This window comes from Meriones unguiculatus, chromosome 10 (genome assembly GCF_030254825.1).
Source record: "Meriones unguiculatus strain TT.TT164.6M chromosome 10, Bangor_MerUng_6.1, whole genome shotgun sequence".
Taxonomy (NCBI): Eukaryota; Metazoa; Chordata; class Mammalia; order Rodentia; family Muridae; genus Meriones; species Meriones unguiculatus.
This window is the reverse complement of record NC_083358.1, coordinates 57975145-57988453: the sequence shown is the minus strand read 5'-3', so window position 1 is coordinate 57988453 and position 13309 is coordinate 57975145.

The following is a 13309-nucleotide window of genomic DNA, read 5'->3' as shown; positions in this document are numbered from 1 at the left end:
ATTTGGGTACTTTTTTAAAAGCTTATAATAAAGAAGAGATCGGAACAGAATGCTCCTGTCAGATGTGGATTTACCCTGAATAAAAGCCTTTACAGATAACTCAGAGGAAAAGGGTGAGGGTGTTAGTTATCATTTTCCCATTTAATGAAAAGGTGTTCCTTGACTGGAAGGTGCTTAAGAAGTAGGTTTTGGGGTGAGGCAGTGTGGGGCAGTGGTGGTGACTTGTTTGGGGGAACACAGACAATGAAGGCCTTGAGTCTTAACATTCACTGTTAGCTTCAAAAATATCATTACTGTACATTTAAATAATAAAAAGTTCACCTTGCTGTTGGTATAATGCTCTTGTGGCACGTGTACAATTTACCCTTGTTCATTAGAATGCTGATTTCTCCACCCCATTATCTGGTTTCAGTCTGGACATTGCATTGTGATGCTTATTCTAAGCATCACCTCAAATTTGTGTAAGCATGCCCCCATTTGTTCTCTGTAATTGTCAATTAAACAACTGGCCAGTGCTGGGCAATGGAGAGAACAGTGTGGAATATCCTGGTCTGGAGGAGGAGAAGGAAGTGAGTGGGAGAAGTTGAAGAGCAGAGATAGACAGGAGAGGACTTTGAACCAGGAGGAGAGAAGAATGGGACTTAAGATATGACTAAAAGCAAGTATAATGTGGGAAAACTGAATGGGAGGAAACTATGCAGGCTTGGAGGTTTAGGATGAAGTAACTATTGCCCAGCATTGTGCTCTAGGTTAATTAAATAAATCCTAGTCTCTGTGTGGTGATTCGGGTATACAGCTGGTTTAGGAATAACCAATGTTTAACTAAAAGATAAATCAATATTAAAGATAAATAATAAATATCACCTTGCTGGTGCCAAACTTTATTCTTAGTTCAGTTTTGGTTCAAAGTGGTATTCCTTGTAGGATTTGCAGGTATTAGAATTGTCATTTTGTATCACTTTTTACCATGCCACAGCCCTGCTTTTAACTGCAAGAGTGACTAATGATAATTGATAGCTTCTTACTTGCTAGTGACTAGAGTCACCCTCAGAGCAAGCAACTCCCCCCCCCGTCCCTGCAAGGGACAGAGGTACAACTGATTCGAAGACACCCTCAAGAAAGTGAAATTTGTTCACATTCAAAAGACAAAACATTAAAGAGCCTGATCTTTTGATTTGGTAGCTAGTGTTTCTTTGCATTGTGAACATACAGGCCCAAGTAACAATAGCCAGCACCCGTTAAGACACCACTGACTGAAGAGCCTAGGGACCCCTCTACCTTTCAAATCGTGCTTAATGTCCTTTCTGTTCCTTCATTCCTTCAAATATGTTTCTAAGGGAGAGAAATACCTGAAGATAGATGTTTTCAAAAGTCAGCCTCAATTATACATCTGTAGTCCCAAGTGCACTTCCCTTAGGAGGCAATGGACTGACTGCTGATGACATTGCAATTTATATTATTGAGGAGCTCCCTTTCCACATCACATTTTCCTATTGGTTGCAGGCTCCCAAGTCAGCGTGTTACAGTGGTTGATAATAGGAGCTGGATAGTCAAAGCCCATCAGGGACAATTCTCTTGGGCACTGACTTTGTTCTGAGCTATCTATCTGTTCAAGGGTACGCAAGTAGCAAAAAACTGTGGAAGACATGACGGTTGTTCATCTTGATGGTGAAGTGGAATCAATTATGAGGCAAACAGTAGGGGGCTGGAGAGATGGATCTGCAGTTAAAAGCACATACTGCTCCTACAAAGGACAAGAGTTCAGTTCCCAGCACCATGAGAGGCAGCTCAGCACATAAAGACCTGTGACTCTAATTTTAGTGGATCAGATGTCTTTTGATTCCAAGGAACTCATGTACACACACACAGAGAGAGAGACAGAGACAGAAAGAGAAAGAGGAGCTTTTTAAAAAATGAGACTAGATCTGTAAAGCACACTTCTGGGCGTATCTGTGAGGGCATTGCTACCAGAGACAATTGGTATGTGTATGTAATGACAAGCTGCCCTGAGACTGGACAGTACCATCCACAGACACAGGGCTCAAAGAGAACACAACTGGAAGAAGCAGGAAAAGCTGGCCCAGGCTTGCTCTTGCTCTCTGATGCTTGGCTACCATGAGCTGAAGGGCAGTGGTGTTCTACCGCTCCTTCCCACCAAGATGCATTCTTCACCGTGAATCCAGACACCATGGAGAGAGCCAGCATGGACGAAAACCAGGAAACAACGTAAATCCTTTCTGATAAAAGTGTTTCTTTCAGGTGCTCTGTCATGTGATAGGAAAGAAACTTTTCAGACCAAGAAAAATATGAGGCCAACCTTCAGGCTTCAAGTTTAGGTCTTACATGATATAATTAAACTAGGCTTCAAGTTTAGGTCCTACATGATATGATTCGCCTAATCTATACTACATATCTTGGCACACACATGTGTAAAGTATGTACTTGATAAATTTACCTAGTGTGAATCTTGTATAATAAAGATTCTTTACAATGAAGAACCAAATCCTAGCAAAGTTCTGTATGGCCTCAAAAGTCAATAAACTCATTCTGAGGGAACAAAAAAGTCAAGAACTATATAACAAGAACTTCAAGTCTCTGAAGAAAGATATCAGATGGAAAGATCTCCCATGCCCATGAGTAGATAGGATTAGAATAGTAAAAATGGCCATCTTACCAAAAGCAATCTACATATTCAATGCAATTCCTAACAAAATTTCAATGCAATCCCTTATAGACCATGAAAGGACAATTCTCAACTTCATCTGGAAAAATAAAAAACCCAGAATAGCCAAAACAATACTGAACAATAAAAGAACCTCTGGAGTTATCACCATCCCTGATTTCAAGGTGTGCTACAGAGCAATAGTCACAATAGAATAAAAACCACATGGTGTTGACACAAAAACAGACATGTTGATCAATAGAACCAGATCAATCAGAAACAATTGTGCTGTGTAGAAAAGTCCTCCAAAAAAAGCAGGAATGAGATTTCACATTCCTCATAATTTTATGAAAGAATGAGAAGAAAACAAACGACAAACAAACAAACAAAACCCAGCAAAACTTTGATTCAGATCTGGGAAGGAATTAAAATTTACAAAATGGGCTTGGCCACCTAATTCCTCAGAAGACAAGAAAGGAGACAAAAGATTAAGGAGAAGAAAGAGGAGGCGAAGGATTCAATTAGAACAGCAGTATTTTCTCACTTGCAAAGGATGTTGAGCCGATGATCCCAGTTCCAAGTGACCATTCACAGTGTAAGGCAGGGATTCTGGTCCCTGCAGCCATCTCCTACTGCATCTCTGCAGTCTAGCTGCAGGCAGGAGGACAGTGTGGAAATGACCACAGACTCTTTCAAAGAGAGCTGACTCGGAAGTGTTTCTCTGCTGGGCATGATGGCAATGCCCACACCTTACATCCCACTGGCTGAAATTCAAATGTATCACCTTGCATCACACAAAGAAGCACAGGAAAGTAAGCAAGAATTATTGCTCGAGGGGCCAACACTCTTTTATATACTGCACAAGAATTTAAACACAAAAAAAAATTAAAAAAAAGACTTCTACAGAGTCATTTGTGAGATTTTTTTAAAATGTTCTGTATTCTAGAAACTTCCAAGAAAAATTATACTGTAGAAGAATACAGTATAACCTGACTATGACTGAATTTTTTTTCTATTTCATGCAAATAGTTATGAGATTTACTATTTTTGCGGTATTCTCCTTTAGTTTACCAGAGTTCCAATATTCAAAAATCTGGGGAAATGAAGAAATGTTATTCAAGACTTATTTGATCCATTGTTCTAGAAACAGGAAGGTCCACACCTACACCATTCCATTTTCATGAAAACACTTTTGCAAAGATGTGCAATAGAGAGTCCAGCTAGCCTTTGTATGCCCAACATCCCTCCAGGCCAGGAAATTCTTTCTTGTTGCTAATTTAAATTTGTTATCCTATAGCTTAAGCTCAGTTCCTTTTGGAATTTTCTTAGATACAGAAAACAGATGTTCTTTCACCCTCACTCTGCTATGCATCCCCACATTTCTACTTTTAGCCTTGTCCTCAGCAAGCTGAAGAATCCCAGAACCTCTTCCCACAGGTCCAAAACCTAAACCATCCCACGAGAGGCGTCACTCTTCTTAGAAATCACTCCAACTCGCATTCTAGTTAAGCTGTCCAGAAGGGGCTGCTCATCACTTAACCCAGTTTGGTAAGTACCTGTTCAGAGAGCAGCATGTGTAGGGGAAAATATTCAATCTATTTTTTTTAAAAAAGATATGTATTCTGTCAACATTAAAAACATTTATTCCCCGGCATTTTTCTTATCTTGCCTGTTGCTGCTTTTATGTTTGTCATCCTCTTGGGAAGAAATCTTGGCTCACAATCCAAATCTCTGTTACAGAATAGGCATTGCCATCGACTCTTCTCACCACACCCTTAAGGAAGAAAAAAAGTACTTTCTTCACAGATGCTGAAAGTCTTTCATGCATTCACAGCTGACACACTATGCTTTCAAGTAGCCCCTTTACAGTTGGACAATGCACACTCTTCATGACAGCCCTGGAAGAGAAATGTCAATGTATGAAAGTCAGGACAAAGGCAGGGCCTTACCTTGAGTTACCTGATTTTGAATTCGAGTGACAAAGAGTAATTTTTGCTTTTGGAGTCACCGCCTCAGAAACCTAACACAGATACATATCTCAACAGCAGCAAGATATGCTACGCAATTTTATCAATATAAAATATCTGGTCTGGAGAGGATATATTGAGTTATAAAGGATGCTAATGAAATGTAACTTCGGTGTCTAGAGGGGATAGCCATTTAATTATCTCACAAAATATGGGCAACAATCATGTGTCAATAAGAATATGATTGTGTATTCTTGACAGTGGAGATGGTGTTCTTGAAGTGAAAAAAAAAACGCTATGTGTGAGAATGAAAAGGATGCTTCTTCATTTATGTAGTTATTTGAGGAATATAATAAAGCTCACAAAAACTCAGGCACATCACTCACATGATCGTGGGGAAAATATCCATGTGCAAACATGCAATCACCCTTAATAAAGGCAAAAATATTTCTAACCATATGTACCTTCAAATTATTTTTCATTACTCACAATTTTGAGTCTATTTTCAGAAGTGCTTGTTGAGAAACAATTAAAATTTAGCCCCAGAACTTATGAGGCAGAATTGCTGTGCATTAGAAGTGAACATGGTCCATACAACCAGTTCTAGGCCAGCCAGGGTTAGAGAGTGAGACCTTGTTAACAGAGAGTGGGGAATGGGGGGTCCTGAGGATACATCTGAGGATGACCTATAGCTTCCAGAAGCATATATCCACACGTGTTCCTGCATGTATACTTGCACACAAACACACAAGTGTATCTGCACACACACACATATATATATACACACACATTGACACAAACAAGAACATACAAGAATGAGATAAGTTACTATAGATTTTATTTTCCATAAGAGTTACTTGAGTTTCACAAAAGATTTATTTTAGGCCCACACAACTTGGTGCACTTATGGAGGAGACTAGAATTTGCCATTAAAAGTTCAATTGACTCAGGAGCTTGGCTTTGATGTCAATAATGTGTACCCAAGACTACTAAGCTGTACATTTGTTGTGCTTTTGCACTTACAGTGTTTGAAGTATGGAAACCTCCTTCTGCTTTCTTTTCTGTTGACTATGCTTAGATATCACAATGTGATTTGGTGTCACTCACTTCTAAGAAGCTATAGAATATCATATACAGCGGATGTTGAGAAACTTTCCCAGTGAGAGACAGATCAGGAAAAACCTCATTTCACTACCAATGATGCTGTTTTTGTTTGTGGTAGTGTAACACTGAGAGACCATGAGAGATAGTGAGGAACATTCCTTGGTACCTGGGGATCTTCAGCTGGTAGAGATAGTAGTATCTAGAGACAAAGCTTACGCTTTCCTGACTAAGTAACATCACTGCCAGTTCTGCTCCTAAATAATTCTCTTGAATGGACTCTGTCATTTCAGACATAGCTACAGTTGTTTGTTTTTTTCTCCAGTATAAGTGTCACCTGGCTTTTGTTGAAAGGAGTATAGTGTTTGTTGAAAGAAAAACAACAGCTGACCAAAGGCCTGCCATTGAATAGATTTATTCAAAGTGACATTTTATTTTTCATTTCTGCCTCAGAAAACTCGGGAAAGGCGAAGAGAAATACAGAAGATCAATGATAGCTTACTACAGAAAGGAAAACATAATACCTACACAAGTATGCAGCATGCGCCTGCATAAATAATTAGCTATGACAGAGCATCATAGGTGATGTGAAAGAGAGTGAGACTTGATATCCCGTCACCTCTAGAACCAGTCACTGTCTTGAAGTTTCATAAGGCGGACCATCATTTTATAATATGGTAACTACTTTTTCATAAAAGAATCAAGCGTTAATAAAGAGGTTTTTTTAAAAGGCTTAAAATTCTAAAAATAAGTAAAAAGAATCTGAAGTAAACAGGTTGACCAGTGCAATGGGCTTTTGGCCACCAAAACAGAAGGCAAAGAGGTGAAAGGAAGGCATAGTTTGAGAGGGAAAATATCTTTAAGGTGTTTCCTATTCTTCCAACATAAAGCATACATTTTGCCAAGGGGTGGGCTACGTATCTATTCTCCCACAAGTTTCTGTTTTGAATCCATACATTGATCAAATAAGGAAATGCTTCTTATGCTAGTAAATAACATGGGAGGAATCTGGGACCAGGCATAGCCTGGGGTTTCTCCTGGAGAGGGAAAAGGCAGGCTCAGTAAGAGTACATGGGATTTGTGAAATGGTTTATATCCCTCTAGAATCATGGTATCCCTGGGATCCAAAGCCTGCTTCCTACTTTGGATTCACAAGCCAAGAAGTCAGCAAATAAACAAAAAATACAAGTCAAGGTGAGAGTTGGATTTCCTGGCTAGACAGAGAGAGGGGAGAGGACAGGAGAGAGGAAGCAAGGGGACAAGAAGGAGGAGGAAAAAGAAGGAAAGAAGAGAGAAAAGTGGCATGTTGTTACCAAATATCCAACCTTTAACTTAAATTGTTGATTTGAATCATCTTTTTTTTTTTTTCTAGGTCTTCCTTCTCTGGGCTAAGAAAAAGAACTAGAGGGGGGCCAAGATGGTGGCGCCGGGAGAGCATTGTGTCTGAGAAGCAGAACAGCACTCTCCATGCAGCGACCATGAGACTGAACTCTGGGCCCTAAAACTACAGCGATCGTGTTTCCCAGGTGAGGGGAGGCTCCCACAGCGTGGGAATCGGTTGGGTCCACTCTCGGGCTGCCCAGCCAGAACCCAGAAGAGATCCCGGGTAACTCAGGCTTTGGGTCTCCGGGCTGGAGCCACACGCCTGCCTGTCCCAATCACTTTCCCAGGCTGATTGGTGGGCACAAGGGTGCCTAAGACTGGGAGTCCCAGTCGCAAGAAAACCCCACGGGGAAGGAAAGTTGCAAGTCTGATCACGGGTCACCCAGTCTTTCCCTGGAAGATCTCCCTGACCGTGGATACCTGCCACCATCACAGCTGAGCTCCTGCCGTGCGCAGAGAGCGGCTGCACGCCCAGCTCACCAGTACAGAAGAGCTGCGTGCCCCAGTGCAACAGAGACTGGGAATCCCTGTCTGGAGAGAGCCCCACAGGGAAGGAGGAAACTGTGCTTCTGGAATCACCTAGGCTTTGCCTAGGGAAAGCCTCGCAGACCACAGATCACAAATAGGCCAGTACGCCTAGCCATCATGGATCCAGGCCCAAGCAGGGAGCACAGAGTTATTGGGAACCCAGCTCCCACAGACTAGCAGGCGGACTCACGCGCGGCCAGCCCAGAGACCTGCTTTGTACCAACTACTCCTTACAGACAGAACTGTGTGCCCCAAGACACCAGAGTCTTGGAGTCACTGTCTGGAGAAACCCTCACAAGGAACAAGGAACGAAGCAAAGGGGACGGACTTAGGCCACCCAGTATATCCCTGGAAAAGGTCCCACAGACTGGCCCAACCCAGGGAACTGCTGTGCCCCAGATAGCCTGCTGTTACCAGGAGAGCAATACTCACCCGCCACAGATTACCTCTTGGGTTCTGGGGCACAGAGCCCCAACCTCAGACCTACAAAAGACCGGGAACTCTGAGATCAACCCCCAGATACTGCTCCAAGGGGCAACTATTTATCCCTAACAAAACCGACCAAACCACGGGACACACAGGTTACAACAGCTGATCACTAAATTTACAGCAAGAAACCCAGAAGGAGGGCAGCTGTCTCCAGGACTTCTCCCGGTAAGAGGAGAGCCCTTTTGACTAATCAGGACCACAGCTACCACCCAGGTCTCTATGTCTGAGGTGAGTTGTAGCAACTCCTGAAAAACACCAGCCATCCAGTGACTATACCCAAAAAGCTGAGAAGGCTTCCTTCAGGAAAAACCATCTTCCTGCCAAAGGGATTCTCTCCACCACAATAGTGCAAGAACAACCAGAAACTAACTTCAAACACTTAAGATAGCCCAATGGGTAGAGGACAGCATAAAAGTTCAACCAACAAAAGCCAGAGCAATATGGCATCTCCAGAATCCAGTTATTCAGGGGCAAATAGCCTCAGACACCCCAGCATAATTGAAATTCAAGAAGATGACCTAACATCTATGCTCATGAAGAAGATAACAGAGGAAACAAATAAAATATGAAAAGAAATAGAGGAAGCTGCAACCAAACAGTTTGTGGCCTTTAGAGAGGAAATGCTTAAATCACTAAATGAAATAAAAGAAACAGAGGATTGTTCAAACAAACAGCTGAAGGAATTGATGGAAAAACATGAAAATACAGTCAGACAGGTGAAGGAAACAAACAAAATGGCTCAAGACCTGAATATAGAATTGGAAAAATTAAAAAAAAAACCACAAATGGAAGAAATTGTGGAGAGAAAGAACTTAAGGAAGAAAGCAGGAACTACAGAGGTTAGCATAACCAATAGGCTACAAGAAATGGAAGAAAGCATCTCAGGTGTGGAAGACACAATGGAAGAAATAACTGTATCTGTCAAAGAAAATGTTAAATCTAAAATATTCCTGACACAGACCGTCCAAAAAATTCAAGACAACATAAAAAGACAAAACCAAAGAATAATAGGAATAGAGGAAAAAGAAGATTCCCTGCACCAAGGCCCAGAAAATATTTTCAACAAAATCATAGAAGAAAATTTCCCTAACTTAAAGGAGAGGCCAATAAGAATACAAGAGGCCTACAGAACACCCAATAAAATATACCAGAAAAGAAAATCCTCCCACCACATAATAATCAAAACCGTAAGTATACAGAACAAAGAAAAAATACTAAAAGCTGCAAGGGAAAAAGGCCAAGTAACATATAATGGCAAACCCATAAGAATCACACCTGGCTTTTCAACAGAGACTATGAAAGCCAGAAGGGCCTGGACGGATATCATGCAGACCCTAAGAGAACACAGATGTCAGCCCAGGCTACTATACCCAGCAAAACTCTCAGTCCTCATAGACGGAGAAAACAAGATGTTCAATGACAAAAACAAATTTCAACAATACCTACAAACAAATCCAGCATTACAGAAGACACTAGAAGGGAAAATACAACCCAAGAAAACTAGCTACATTCAAGAAAACACAGGAAATAAATAACCTCACTACAGTAAAACAAAGAGAAACCAAGCACACAACAGTATGTCCACAGCCAACATCAAATTCAAAGGATGTAACAGCCACTGGTCATTAATCTCTCTCAACATCAATGGACTTAATTCTCCAATAAAAAGACACAGACTAACAGAATGGATGCCTAAACAAAACTCAGCAATCTGTTGTATACAAGAAACACACCTAAGTCACAAAGATAGACATTACCTGAGAGTAAAGGGATGGAAGACGGCTTTCCAAGCAAATGGATGCAAGAAGCAAGCAGGAGTAGCCATTCTAATATCTGATAAAATAGACTTTCAACCAAAATTAATCAAAAGAGATGGGGAAGGACACTTCATACTCATCAAGGGAAAATTCCACCAAGAAGACATCACAATCCTGAACATCTATGCCCCAAATACAAGGGCACCCACATTTGTGAAAGAAACATTGATAAAACTTAAACTACACATAGATCCACACACACTAATAGTGGGAGACTTCAACACCCCACTCTCAACAAAGGACAGGTCAACTAAACAGAAATTAAACAAAGAAACAATATCTCTAACAGAGGTCATGAATCAAATGGACCTAACAGACATTTACAGAACCTTACACCCAAACACAAAAGAATTTACCTTTTTCTCAGCCCCTCATGGAACCTTCTCCAAAATAGACCATATAGTTGGTCACAAAGCAAACCTCAAGAGATACAAGAAGATTGAAATAATCCCTTGTATCCTGTCTGATCACCATGGACTAAAGCTGGACCTCAACAACAACAGAAATAACAAAAAGCCTACACACACATGGAAACTGAACAATTTGCTATTAAATGACAGCTGGGTCAGGGAAGAAATAAAGAAAGAAATTAAAGTCTTCCTAGAACTCAATGAAAATGAAGACACACCATACCTAAACCTGTGGGACACAATGAAAGCAGTGTTAAGAGGAAAGTTCATAGCACTAAGTGCCTTCAAGAAGAAATTTGAGACAGCTCATTCAAGCAACTTAATGGCTCACTTAAAAGCCCTAGAAAAAGAAAAAGCAGACACACCAAAAAGGAGTAGACGGCTGGAAATAATCAAACTCAGGGCTGAAATCAATCAATTAGAAACAAATTAAACAATTCAAAGAATCAATGAAACCAAGAGCTGGTTCTTTGAGAAAATCAACAAGATTGACAAACCCTTAGCCAAGCTAACTAAAAGGCAGAGAGACACCATCCAAATCAACAAAATCAGAAATGAAAAGGGGGACATAACTACAGTCACTGAGGAAATCCAAACAATCATTAGGACTTACTTCAAAAGTCTATATGCCACAAAATTTGAAAATCTAAATGAAAAGAACAATTTTCTTGATCGATTTGACTTACCAAACAAAGCTGAATCAGGACCAGGTAAATCAATTAAATAGTCCTATATCCCCCAAAGAAATAGAAGCGGTCATCAAAAGTCTCCCATCCAAAAAAAAAAAAAAAAGCCCAGGACCAGATGGGTTCAGCGCAGAATTCTACCAGACCTTCAAAGAAGAGCTAACTCCAGTTCTCTTCAAACTATTCCACAAAATAGAAACAGAACGAACATTACCAAACTCATTCTATGAAGCCACAGTCACCTTGGTACCTAAACCTCACAAAGACTCAACAAAGAAAGAGAATTTCAGGCCAATCTCCCTTATGAACATTTATGCAAAAATACTTAACAAAATACTTGCAAACCGAATACAAGAACACATCAAAGATATTATCCACTATGACCAAGTAGGCTTCATCCCAGGTATGCAGGGGTGGTTTAATATATGGAAATCCATCAATGTGATCCACCATATTAACAAAATGAAAGAAAAAAAAAAAACATGATAATCTCCCTAGATGCTGAAAAAGCATTTGACAATATCCAACATCCATTCATGCTTAAAGTATTGGAGAGATCAGGGATACAAGGCACATATCTAAACATAGTAAAGGCGATATACAGCAAGCCTATAGCCAACATCAAACTGAACGGAGAGAAACTTAAAGCAATCCCACTGAAATCAGGGACAAGACAAGGCTGCCCACTCTCTCCATATCTCTTCAACATAATACTGGAAATCCTTGCTAGAGCAATAAGAAGTTGAAGGAGATCAAGGGGATACAGATTGGAAAGGAAGAAGTCAAATTATCCCTATTTGCAGATGATATGATAGTATACATGAGTGAGCCCAAAAACTCTACCAGGAACTCCTACAGCTGATAAACACCTTCAGCAAAGTGGCCGGATACAAAATTAACTCAAAAAAATCAGTAGCCCTCCTGTATACAAAAGACAAAATGGCTTAGAAAGAAATTAGGGAAACAACACCCTTCACAATAGCCACAAATGACATAAGGTACCTCGGAGTAACCCTAACCAAGGAAGTCAAAGACTTGTATGAAAAAAATTTCAACTCTCTGAAGAAAGAGTTAGAAGAAGATATGAGAAGATGGAAAGATCTCCCATGCTCATGGCTTGGCAGGATTAACATAGTAAAAATAGCCATCTTAACAAAAGCAATCTACAGATTTAATGCAATTCCCATCAAATTGCCAATACAATTCTTCACAGACCTTGAAAGAAAACTTCTCAACTTCATATGGAATAACAAGAAACCCAGAATTGCTAAAACAATCCTCTACAATAAAAGATCTTCTGGAGGTAACTCCATCCCTGATCTCAAGCTGTATTATAGAGCAACAGTTATAAAAACTGCATGGTACTGGCATAGAAACAGAATGGTGGATCAATGGAACCAAACAGAAGACCCAGAAATAAACCCAAACACTTATGGACACCTGATTTTTGACAAAGACGCCAAAACCACACAATGGAAAAAAGATAGCATCTTCAACAAATGATGCTGGTCTAACTGGATGTCTACATGTAGAAAATGAAAATAGATCCATACTTATCACCCTGCACAAAACTGAAGTCCAAGTGGATCAAAGACCTCAACATAAAACCAGACACACTAAATCGGCTAGAAAAAAAGGTGGGGAATACCCTAGAACTCATTGGTACAGGAGAAAACTTCCTGAACAGAACACCAACAGCACAGGCTCTAAGAGCAACAATCAATAATGGGACCTCATGAAACTGAAAAGCTTCTGTAAAGCAAAGGACACCGTCATCAAAACAAAGCGACTGCCTATACAGATTGGGAAAGAATCTTCACCAACCCTTTATCTGACAGAGGACTCATATCCAGTATATATAAAGAACTAAAGAAGCTGAAAAGCAGCAAACCAAGTAATCCAATTAAAAAATGGGGAACAGAGCTAAACAGAGAACTCTCTGTAGAGGGATATCGAATGGCAGAGAAGCACTTAAAGAAATGCTCAACCTCATTAGCCATTAGGGAAATGCAAATCAAAACAACCCTGAGATTTCACCTTACACCAATGAGAATGGCCAAGATCAAAAACTCAAGTGACAACACATGTTAGAGAGGTTGTGGAGAAAGGGGAACCCTCCTCCACTGCTGGTGGAAATGTAAACTTGTACAACCACTCTGGAAATCAATCTGGCGCTTTCTGAGACAACTAGGAATAAGCGCTTCCTCAAGATCCAGCCATACCACTCCTAGGTATATATCCAAAAGAGGCTCAAGTACACAAAAAG